We start from the raw sequence: 12,518 nt of genomic DNA on the forward strand, positions 1-12,518 counted from the left end.
CTACCTAGCAGACACAACTGCAATTCTAAGAAACGGAGGCCTCCAGACTCACCCGGGGCCTGGTTGCTGCCAGTGGACGGGGAGGGAGGGAGGCATTGCAGCTGCCATGTTGGAGGTCTCGCCCAGCATTCCCTGGGCGAACCCTCAACTTTGTAGGTGGCTGGCATTGGATTAGATTTGGGGGAGTCAGGGCCTGTACATCCAGGCTCCCCAGTAAGGGGATTCCCATAAGGAATCTTGGGAGTGAGTTATGGAGGTGCATGCCCAGCTCGGGGGCTGCCGGGGCATGCTCACTCCCAGGTGGCAGGGAAATCACTCAGGGGTGTACACCCAAGTGATCTCCCCCTTAATGCCATTCCTTGGTTTCCCCCCCCCTCAGCCTGGGGCTGGAGGGGATGGGGGTCATCAGCTGGCAGGCAGGTCAGACAATGCTATTTGGGGGATCTGATCCATATGCTGCGCCAATACTCCTTCTCACTGTTTTCAATAAAGTTGTGGCCAAGTTTTTATCCCAGCCAACTGTGTGTGTCTGAGTTTGTCGCTGTGTCTCTGCCCTTCACCACCTTCACCCATAGGCGGCAAGACTGCTAGAAACAGGGCTCACTGAATAGACTTGAATAGGATTCTGAGTGCATCTGCTTAGGACTGCCCTCTAAAGCAAGTATGTTTGGACAGGTGGGCTACTAAAGTTGTTTATAAGATGATGGTAGGAGCCCTGTGGTACAGAGTGGTAAAGCTGCAGTACTGCAGACCAAACTCTGCTCACAACCTGAGTTCGATCATGGTGGAAGACGGGTTCACGTAGCCAGCTCAAGGTTGACTCAGCCTTCCATCCTTCCAAGGTCAATAAAATGAGTACTCAGTTTCCTGGGGAAGGCAATGGCAAACCATCCTGTAACAAAAGTCTGCCAAGAAAATGTCATGATGTGACGTCCCAGCATGGATCAGTAATGACTCGGTACCTTTACCTTTTTTTTTTAAAGATGATGGCAAGCCTGAGACACTCATTATTATTTCCAATGAATTAAATAGTGGGAAACACCATGAGAGTTTCACCATAGCGTTGTAGGTAGGCTTTCATTTCTGAAAAGCAAGTAAAGGTAACTGGATAATGTGCTCTAATCTCCATCGCTAATAAATGAAATGGTGCAAAGGAGAAAGCTTTCAGCACCATTCTACAACAGTGCCATTTTTGGAAAATTCTGGTGTTATTTTAAGGTTAAAGAGAAGCTGTGATTGCCATAAACAAACCAATCTTATAAACACTAGTGTAACAAGATCCTAAAAGAGGAATACAAACTTCATTTTAAAGATGGAATTGCAACTCCCAAAGTAAAATGTGTGGAGCAGGGCTTCTCCACTTCTTCCTGAAGGGAGCTCTGCTCTGTTCTTGCATACAAGTAGAGGTGCGAAGACCCAGGGGAATAACACCTCCAAAAATCTGGGTGGAATTGCACCAAAGGGAAAAAACCTCCTATGAAATATTTTCACTTTTAGAATGAGTATAATGCTTCTTTGCATATGCAAGATGTATAGCATGAAAACATCTGAGGATTTCCACCACCCCACTTTTTCCAGTAGAAAAATTGAAAAATTTTGGGGAGTACTGCAAAAAATCCTATCCCCTCGCCCTTTAGAATAAGTGAAGTGAAAGACAAGGTTTTACTGAAAAAGCGTGGTATGAAAATGTTTTATGTAAGACAATCTATAGCATTAGATAATGATAATCTCTAGGTAACTGGTTTAAATGTAAATAATTTTGGTAACAATTAATGTGCTGTAATGTGTTTAAAGGTAATATATTAAGAGTTCAGTGTTTTCAATGTTATAAAGCGAACTTAATATCTAAATATGCTGACAATCCTACCTATTCTGACTATATGGGAGTTTTCTGTCCCAATAATATACTTTCTTTGGTTTACTATAGAACTTTGTTTTCTATTCAATTTTGTTTTTTCCTGCCTCTCATATGGCAAAAATTAAAATACATGTGCTATGGTAGCATAGGGCGCAGCAGCTGCAAATCCTTCTTAAGCATTTTCTCTCATAGAAAACGAAGACAATTTTAAATTGCATAAATATGCCAAATAGTTCAATTTTATATGCTAAGTTATAAATTTTGCCTTTTATGTTGTTAATTTAGTTAAAGAAGTTTAGATTTGTGGGGAAGTAAGTATTGTATCATTTCAATTCTTTGCGCGCGCACGCGCGCGCACACACACACAAAGAACAAAAAAAAACCAGGAGAAAAGCCTTTTGTTTTCCTGTGGAGTTAAAATTTCCAAAAAAAATTTCTACATCTCTACATACAAAAAACTCCTAGTTAACACTGATATCCAATAGCTGAGTGAAATGAAATATGGGAGGACAACTGTTATTCCCAAATGATTTTCAGTTTACTGTAAGAGAAAAACACGGACTATGGATTCAACACAGAGTAGAAACAAGTCATTTCATCTTGACTCCTCCCCCTTCCCCACACAGAGAAGTATCCGCAGTCATTGTGCAAATGTAAGACTACCAAAACTGTATTCCGAGAACGATTATATCATACAATGCTATAAAGAAAATCTCCTATTCAATTACATTTATACACTATTGAATGAGTACAGGAGCTTTCAAACTGAGCATAGAACCACTATGACAGTTACATAGAATGCATGCACGCAGAATGCATGCCCTCCAAAGTCATGTGTGAGATCTCCACAGTCAATTTTCTCTTGCCAGGTTAAACTTTGCAGTGCCAGCCTTCAAAAAGTCAGGGGTTCTAATATGAAAAGTTTTAGTGTAACTTCAAATAGTATTAAAACCAGGAATTTAGAGTTAAACTGTAGCATGATAAACAAAATTGCTGCACAAAAACTGACCAGTTATGCTTCAGAGCATACAGCAATATCTGCTAATTCATTCCCTTTAAACCCAGCACAACCCACAACTGTGCAGAATCAAATACAAACTGGAATCTTGTATGCTTGTTATTATACCACTTCACCTGGCATAGGTTTTACATAGAGCCACAGAAAAATCAAAAATTTGGACTGCGATTGGATGAACCACTGGCATTAGTTGGACTTGCTTTTGAGTAAACCTGGTTAAGACTGGGCTGAAAGTCTTGTTAGTCAATGCACTTTGGCAGAGCAAGACAAATCTTTGAAATGTTCAGGACCCAGGGAAAAAATTCTTTAAGTGCCTCAGTGACAAGGCATCAGATTTTTTTCCAACCATGTTTATCAATCAAAATACTCTGGGTATAATTCAAGCCAGCAGTCATCTTCTATTGTATGTATGTTGTTCTAAATTTTTTTCTCTTGATTTGATTGACTGATTAGTATATATGCCAATAAAGGCTTGCTGAAAGTAAGTATGTTGTTCTAAATGAAGAAATGTAGAGCTGTGACATTTTCCTTCAGCCGAGCACTTAACTCTACCAAGAAGAAAAACAGTGAGGGCAAATCTCCTTCCCAGAACTGGACTTGCCTGTTCTGTTTTCCTAACCAGTTGAAGGCCAGGAACTTGCCTTAGAAATTTTCCGTTGTTCCTGAACCAGCATGAAACCCATTTGTAACAATACAGGAAAAATAACTGCCCATTAGTAGAATGGACAGTTCATTCTACTAAGACTTGTCCGATCTATAGCAACAAGATGACATAGTTCTAATTTTAGGCAGGTAGCTGTGTTGGCCTGTAACAGAGCAGCAGGAGTCTAGTGACACCTTATAAACCAAGGAGATTTTCAGGGTATAAGATTTGGAGAGTTAAAGCTCCCTTCTTCAGATCTGAAGGAGGATCTGAGTCCAGTGGCATGTACCTTAGAGACCAACAAGATTTTTAGGATATAAGTTTTCATCTCTCGAAGATTTTCAGGGAGCTTTGACTCTCAAAAGCTTATACCCTGAAAATCTTGTTGGTCTCTAAGATGCCACTGGATTCAAATCCTGCTATTCTAATTACATCTAATTGTGAATAGGCCTCCTTTACACGATATGCAAGTACAGTTTTGGAATCTCTTTTTGAAAGGTGATTTTCAAACTGAAGGGTGTCAGATACACCCTTTCCTTTCAAAGCTAATATTCTAGCATGTTAAGAAAACAAATGATTTCACCATCCCCTGTAGGAATCTGAAAGATACATTTTGGAAAGCAAAAATGCCCAAGGTATTTGGTAGCAAAGCCCAGGATCATTAGGGACAAGAAACTCGTTTAAGAACAGAACTGCAGCAGCAGCCTATATTATGCGCCCCAATGCCCAGGGTGCACTGTCTTTACAAATCAGGTTCAGTAACAGCTGCAATCAGCTTAATCAGTATAAGCTCTAACCACAAATGAAATTATTCTCCCATATATCTAGTGATGAATATTTCTGAACCAGACAGCACAAAAACAAGAACTGTGCCCGCACATCTATCTTCTTGCTAGATATACCCAGTTGCACGGCTGGCACTCAACTCTTTCAGTTGTTCACAATGTCACAATACAGTAGAAAAGCCAAGTATCCAGATTCAGCAAGCCTTTCAGCAAGTCTGATATGCAAAAGAATGCTTCGCATTTTCTATAGAGAAATGCTCCCTTATACACATCTGCCTTCAAGCAGGGCCAAGCTAGATGTGATGGCTGGTACAGGTTTATCCCCATGTCTGCTGACACCATTCTTAATTGATTTGTAGTTTGGGTGCTTGGGGGTGGGTGGGAATTGCCCCTTATCCCTCCACCTGGCTGCTGCTGCCTCCATCAGTTGTTTGCCCAGCTCACCTTCCCCCTATGTGCTGTATACCTGGGGGTGCAGGGGACCCTCCTGTTCTTGCCTCTTTTCACAGAAGGAAGACGGTGACCCAGCTGGAGAGTCCACATAGCCCCACTGCTGCTGTCTTCTTCCTGCTTTTGCCTGACTTTGCCAAACTTCCAGGAAAGCTGGTTGGCCCACAAGCCCAGGGGCCTAGGGCTGCCCTGTTGCTTCTGGATGGGGTCTCACAACTCTGTGTTAAAAAACTACAAATCAATTAAAAATGGTCTCAGTGGACATGGGGAAAACCAAGTCAGCCACCACATCTAGCCTGGCCCGCAGGAACTGTCCTTAACTGGTTTCATTTTGCAAATATTGTTAAGCAATCAGGAAAGGAGCTGGGCACAAAGATTACATCAGATCTATATGTCATTGGCTAACTTATGTTCCAACCTCTGCTATCCCCATGGTAAATGTAACGTGCCAGGCTGGGAAAAACAAAAAAGCCTTATTATCTGGGCACCTAGGAATCTTTGCAGTTTAGAATTTCAAATAGTTTTTCTAGCTACAATGACAAAGGCCTCCACTTTCCTTACCATCTGCCCATGAACAAGAAGGAAAGAGAGAGACTGACTTTATTTGCACCAATGCAGCTAGCTAATGCATCTTTCAAAGATAATTGTGCGGTATATTAAAATCCATATAGTGGACTAGCCTGTTATTCCTCATGTTAACAAAAATGTGATGCTAAGCACACTTGAAACTAGATATAATGAAAACTTTCAAATACAATTTAGCAGACTTCTGGAATTAAGGGTGTAGAACTAGGCTTCTCCCAAGAGTCTTGCTTTGAGGTTCTTCAATTGATAAAGAGAAAATAATTTCAGTTGGTTGCTACAAGTGGCACATCTCTTTCCTTCCTTTTGGCCGCACAAGAGGGATGCCCCCATTTCTCTCTATATAAGGGGGGAGAGCCTCTATCAAAACTCTAGAGTAGCCTATGACTTAAACCGAAGCCAGACAAATAATTTGTCTGTTGTGTAGTCATGCTCGGCTGAGATTGCACTGCCACATTAGCTTACACATAAAACTTTTCTGCCATTGCCAATAACAACCCATACTGAGGAGAAAGCTCCTGCCACCATCACAGTCTATCCTTTTTCTGCCATTAGCAAAATGTTCCTATAAATGTTGACATTAACAACAAAACATCATTATTATGCTTTGTCACACAGATATTAAGAGCATCCCTCAGAAATGAAGACGGTTTTCTTGCAATCCTGGTGAGAAAGGATCCGGATCTTAACTAATATGAAAGTCTTACAGAAGGCCCAAGTACACATCACCCCCACATAAATTCCACTGAAATGGACAGGCTTTATTTCCACAAAAACTTGCTTATGATTGAGGAGAAACATAAGCATAAGGAGAGCACAAGTGCTATTTACTGTAGCCTCCATGAAACAACGAATCAATGCAAACTATTTTACAAACTAAGCACCAAAATGATACTGCTTTCCTCCCCCTCCCTGCTACTGCTGCCCGATAATGTTCTCGCTCTTGCCGACTCATAAAATAAATCTGTCAAGATGCTATACAAGATTACCGATATATTTAAATGATGGTCTTGGCTCATGATTACATTCTCTCCTGGCTTAGTATGTGTGTGACAAGGCAACAGCCCTATCCTGGGAGAGTATTATTTCCAAGTGACTTTTATTGTCCATTATCTTACAGCACTTATGCCACAGCCATGATGTCTTGTAGGAATATTTCACAACAGAAATATCTTTGTCGTTAGTATTCTCACTGCAATTTAGTCAGATCAACCTTTAAATCTCATCCATCATACTGAAGAGCTTTGGCAAAGCAAGCAACAGTAATAGATGCTTCCTTGTAGAACCTAATTACCAGCTACGTTAAACAGCATCACCTCCCTCTCCCTTCTGTAATGCAACACAAGCAAACAGAAAATACTCAAGCAGCCTTTGGGTTTTCACTCTCTCACTTTTTCTGGGTGGAAGTACATAACCGGTTTACCGCAAGAAGACTGACACTGTCTGGCATATGACAAATATACTTGAACCTAACAATTAAGCTTCTGACAGCACTTTCAAAAACAAGTAGCATTTATTGTAAATTCCTGACAAGTTTTTAACTCTTATGCCTGCCTTTCTCAGGAGCCAGTTCAAAATGACTTGAAATTACCATAAGCAGTGCAGTTTAACATGAAAAGGCACACAAAAATATGACAATCTGTAACATATATCTTTCAAAATTTAAGTGCTGCTTAAAGGGCTGATGGAAGAGCAACCATCATATGATGCATGAGAGAATTATGCAAGAAATTACTAAGTCTCCAGGGAGATTACTTAAGACTGTACTTTACAGACCTGTGACTGACCTTCAACTGACTTTCCTTGGAACATATGTTTCTCTTCCTCCAAGAAAATGAATCTGCTGACTGATGATACAAAGGTTGGGGGGAGGGTTGCAGGTTTTTAATTCTTGCATTCCCAAGATGCAAAAAGTCCCCTTCCTTTCAAAGCACAACCTAGATTAGATTACTGCAATGTGCTCTACGTGGGGTTGCCTTGGAAAACGAGAAGGTACAGTTGGCACAAAGTGTTGACTGGAGTGAAACATAGGGATCGTATCATTCCAGTCTTGTTCCATCTACACTGGTTCCCAATTTGTTTCTGGGCCCAATTCAAGGTGCTGGTACTGACCTTTAAAGCCCAGCACAGCTTGGGGCCCATATACCTTAAGGACCACTTTCTCCCATATGAGCCTAACCATCCACTCCAGTAATATTTGGAGGCCCTGTTTTGGGTTTCCTCACCATCTGAGGATAGACGGGTAGCAGCTCAAGAAAGGGCCTTGCTGATCACTGCGCCAGATCTTACGGAGATCTGTCTCGCTACTGCTATCTTCCACCAGAGGCAAAAGTTTTTTTGTTCTGTTTGGCATATCTCCAATAACTGTTATTTGGCTTTTCCTGATTTTTGGTGTTATGTCAGTTTATATGCTTTTATTGAATTATTGTATATATAATTTATTTTAAATATTTTTCAGTGTTGAAATGTTTGATGTAAAGGAGCACAGAAATGTTTTAAATAATCTGTTCATCATTCCCAATTATCTAACCAACACTGTTACAGTCCCTGGACTGTGATGTGTTGTTTGGTCAGCTTTTTTTTTTTTTTGGTGTACTAGTGATCTTTGGGACTTAAAAGCTAGATTTTAAGGCAGCAATATACAATTGGCCAAGGAAAGACTGGAAACCTACCACATGACTTATACCCCTTTTCCAAGGGAATACTTTAAAATACCAAGGGAATACTTTAAATACTATAAAAATGGCAAACTATTCTTTCAACTCTTGTTTTTCTTAAATTTGTAATGCAAATGGATCAGGTAAAAACAGAGAATGCTAACTAAACTCCTCTAACAGAAGTTGCCATTATACATACATACACAGAGACAGACAGACATAGGACTTAAGATACACTAAAAGCAATCAAGTATTCTGTAATAAATTAAAGACTAACTATCTTATTGGGAAGGAACTCAGAGGACAACTAAGGAATCTTACCAACTTGGAGAAATTAATCATGCAGAAAAAAGAACACATCTTTGGTCTAATATATAAACTTTTACTCCAATATGATACATTAAGAGAGAACTGGTACAAGATGTTTTTTAGATAGTACATCACACGAAAAGACATTGAGAAAATGGACAAGAAATATGTGGGGTTATGTTGGAAACGTAAAGAAGCAGATGGTTCCTTCTATCACATGTGGTGGACTTGCCACAAAAGCAAAAACTTTTGGAAAGAAATACATGCTGAGATGCAAAAGATTTTAAAATTTGATTTCGCCATGAATCCACAAACTATGCTGTTGAGAATACTACCAGAAAATGTAGACAAAAAACTACACGAACTATTCAGATATTTACTGACAGTGGCAAGGGTGGTATCTGCAACCAGATGGAAGGAAGATGAATGCCCAACTAAGGAAATCTGGAGAGATAAGATGGCAGAATATGCAGCGATGGCAAAATTAAGAAGCTATTTAAACAGAAGACCAATGAGAGAATGCGAAGAGAAATGGGGAAATTATTTTGCTTACAAAGGATAAAATGCATAAAATGTCTTAGTTTTAGAAACCAGAATAGGATGGTATACTGATATATTGTTATAGATTGGATAGGTTTTGATAAGATGAAATTGGTTAAATATCAGTGATGAGGTAGAATGCATGATATGGAAACTTTGGCAAAATAGTTAAGCTAGACAGAAACGATCTGTAGAGAAGTATTAGACGATACTAAGATATAGCAGTAAGAATGTACAGAGAGACCACTTGTTTTGACCTTTAGTTGACCTAAAATTGGATATTGTGTAGGAAAAAGATTGTATTTAGTTTGAAAAGACACACAGGAGTTGGAATAGGAGATATAATATTGATGAACTCTGATTAAGGTATGTTCTGTGTACTCTGTATTTTATTATTACAACTCTTGTAGTGCAAAATCTTAATGTTCCTCTGACCCTGTTATTCCCTTTTCTTCTTTTGTACCCCTTTGTTCTGAAAATAAAAAAAATAAAAAATACATACACACACAGAGAGACATATGACTTGAGATACACTAAAAGTAATCAAGTATCCTGTAATAAATTAAAAACTATCTTATTGGGAATGAACTTTTACAGGCAAGACCCTAAAATCTGAGCAGACTACACATTTCCCCTCAAGGGGAGAGACTATGTGTATTACTTTCCTAGAACATTCCCAAAGCTGTTCATGAAGACTAGGGACCTATATGTGGGCCTCCACAAAGCACACATTAAGATGCAAAAAGCAAAACTTTTTAAAAGGAAGGTATTGTTACACCCCAGAGGAGAAGGGAGAGCTGAGGTAGAAAACCTGACAAAGCTGTTCCTCTGGATTGTTGTTTTTAACATGTATCTACTTGGGCGTTGCATATAAATGTCACAAACCTACCATCACCTCTTGCATTTTATAGCCTTTGGCTTCACTTTCAACAATTATTTTTTCTCTGTTCTTGATATATAAAGATACATAGATATATGCACAATAATTAGGCCACAGCGCCAAGGCATCACAAGATATACAATTTACATGCAGAATTTATTCTGAATAAAAGACACAGATGGGACTACGTGAAGATTTCACCAGGGTATCAAACATATAACAAAAGCTAAGCTTTGGCTTCTATCCAACATCAAAAGCAATTAAAATACAGAAACAAAACAAATCCAGATCCATTTTTTCATTGTTTAAGTCAACAACTGATACACATTACTAATGTGACATTGTAATCTAACTGCTCTATATCCAGAAGCCAAGTGATGTTAAGCCAACAAAAGTTAGTCAGAGTTGGCTTACTCTAGATGTTAACAAAAACAAATGCTACTAGCCAGGATTTAAATATTTGTGGCAAGCTTCTCAACCTGTTTGAAATAAATTTTCCACCTCAGCTCATGTTTACGTTCCTATATTTAGTCAGCAAGATTATTCTTTCAACAGAAATACACTAAGATGTTTTTATACTGCACTCATTCACAAAAAGTTCCCAGTGAACACAACTTCTTTCTAAAGCAGATTGATTTGCCCCCTCATCAACTTTCTCATTATTTTAATCATCCAAGACACAGTAGTAATTATTCTGTAGCTAAAACAATTAAAGAATCAAATTCCCTCTATTACTAACCAGAGATGGCCAAACAGGTAACTGAAAGCCAGACCCAGCTCAGTGGTTGGGCTGTGAATCAGCACTCTGCTGAACTCAGCAGGCGGCCTTGGGTAAGCCCCTCCTCTCAGCCCCAGCTCTCCAGCTGCATTGAGAGGATAATAACACACTGACTTTGTTCAACACTCTGAGTGGGGCACTAATCTATCTAGAAGAGCAGTATATAAGTGCAGTTATTGTTGTTGTTGCTATTATTATTTGGTTCCCAATGTCCACCCCAAATTTTAATCACCTTGTGGTAAAATAGAAATTGCTTCCAACTTAACTTGTAGGGAAAATAAAATTATATGTTAAGAGTTGTAACAAAAATTCACCATGCCAGTGTCCCCTATGATTTTGGCTTTGTATATGATGGTCATTGCCTCATCATATGATTTCCATCACTCTGAACCCCTGCAGCGAGTTTGGTGTAGCGGTTAAGAGTGCGGGACTCTAATCTGGAGAGCAGGTCTGATTCCCCCACTCCTCCACTTGAAGCCAGCTGGGTGACCTTGGGCTAGTCACGGCTCTCTGGAGCTCTCTCAGCCCCACCCACCTCACAGGGTGTTTTGTTGTGGGGATAATAATGGCATACTTTGTAAACCGTTCCAAGTGGGCATTAAGTTGTCCTAAAGGGTGGTGTAGATAAATTGAATGATGATGATGATGATGATTGTTGCTGTTGTTGTTGTTGATGATGATGATGATGTTGCTGTTGATGATGATGTTGCTGTTGTTGATGATGATTGCTGCTGCTGCTGATGGTTGCTGCTGTTGTTGTAGCAGCAGCACTGACTTTCTTGTAGGTCCAGATCACTTACAAAGCCATCAGATTGTGCAGCAATACACAATTGGCCAACAAATATTTGTTGCTCCAAGTAGCCCATCCCTACTGTATCACCTTTTTAAACATCTCTCAAACAGTGGAAATTATTGAAATATTTATGCACAGATCCAAAATGTGAGTAATCTGGTCTAAAGATGGGCCATATTTCAATCTGCAACTTCCCTTAACACCAAGGAAACTGATTAGATAGAAACAACCTAAGAGCCAATTCCATTTCTGAAACATATGCCAAAAGACAGTATTAGTCTGAAATTAGTATTTTAAGGTTGCCAATAATCCAGTTTAAACATTTAGCTACATAAGCAGTGTTATATGATGAATAGTCAAAGATAATAAGAAAACCAATTAATAATTCGCAGTACTAACTGATGATGCTTGCCCACAAGCTTAACAGCACATTTTGGCAACACAGAGCATTAACAAAGATTAGAGGGGAAAAGCCACCGTGTTCCATATTATAAGAGTCAGAAATCACGAGCAAGCAGCAACCTTGCCTTTTGTCACCAAGGGCACAATTGACACAGGCACTAAACTGTCTAGAAGAGCTTATTGACATGATGCCCACACCTTGGTGACTGCATCTACATTAAAAATACACAAGAAAAATGTTTGTCACATTCACATGTTCTGTTGTTAGATGCACACTTAGATCTTGTGTACACTTAAAAAAATTAATATGTGAAATGGTTATGATATTATTAGGTTACTTTCTTGCCACAAGGGAAATCTTCCTAGAAGCAACAAGAGGAGGTATATGTGTTTATTTCCAAAAATAAAGAACTTAAGATATTCACATTTCTTATATTCAAGACAAAAACACATAATGCTAAGACATTCGCCTTTTGGAGTATAAGTAATTAGTAACAAAGCCCGCTGTGGGGAAAAATACAACGGGCTCTAGAAAGGGAAGGGTGGGCAGGAAGGCATTGCAACCGTCTCCGATCCTGATCCTGGCCAGGTGAAGTTGGGGGGCAGACACTGCCACCTACTCCACTCCTGATCCTGGTAGAGTGAAGAGGAGGTGGTAATTGCCACCTGCTCCGCTACTGATCCCAGCTGGGTGAAGGGGGGTGGGCATTGCCTCCTGCTCCATATCTGATCCTGGTGGGTGAAGGCGGGGGGCCAGCATTGCCACCTGCTTCATGCCTGAGCCCAGCCGGGTGAAGAAGTGCGGGCATCTCCCCCTGCTCTG

At 39.8% G+C, this 12,518-nt stretch overlaps 1 protein-coding gene across 5 annotated transcripts in view; it reads right to left on the reverse strand.

The window, feature by feature from the left end:
• The window catches only part of NEK6 (NIMA related kinase 6), a 136,005-nt gene that overhangs the window by 106,599 nt on the left and 16,888 nt on the right, over nucleotides 1-12,518 (reverse strand). Inside the window, exon 1 of one of the 5 annotated variants that reach the window (XM_054998133.1) lies at nucleotides 4,771-4,880. The exons of the other annotated variants lie outside the window; for them this stretch is intronic. The gene's annotated coding sequence lies outside the window, so the exon portion shown is untranslated. Of the gene's footprint in view, nucleotides 1-4,770; nucleotides 4,881-12,518 lie in introns of those variants that run through there. 5 annotated transcript variants of the gene reach the window in all.

The sequence above is a fragment of the Eublepharis macularius genome, chromosome 14, assembly GCF_028583425.1.
Source record: "Eublepharis macularius isolate TG4126 chromosome 14, MPM_Emac_v1.0, whole genome shotgun sequence".
In the NCBI taxonomy this organism is placed as follows: Eukaryota; Metazoa; Chordata; class Lepidosauria; order Squamata; family Eublepharidae; genus Eublepharis; species Eublepharis macularius.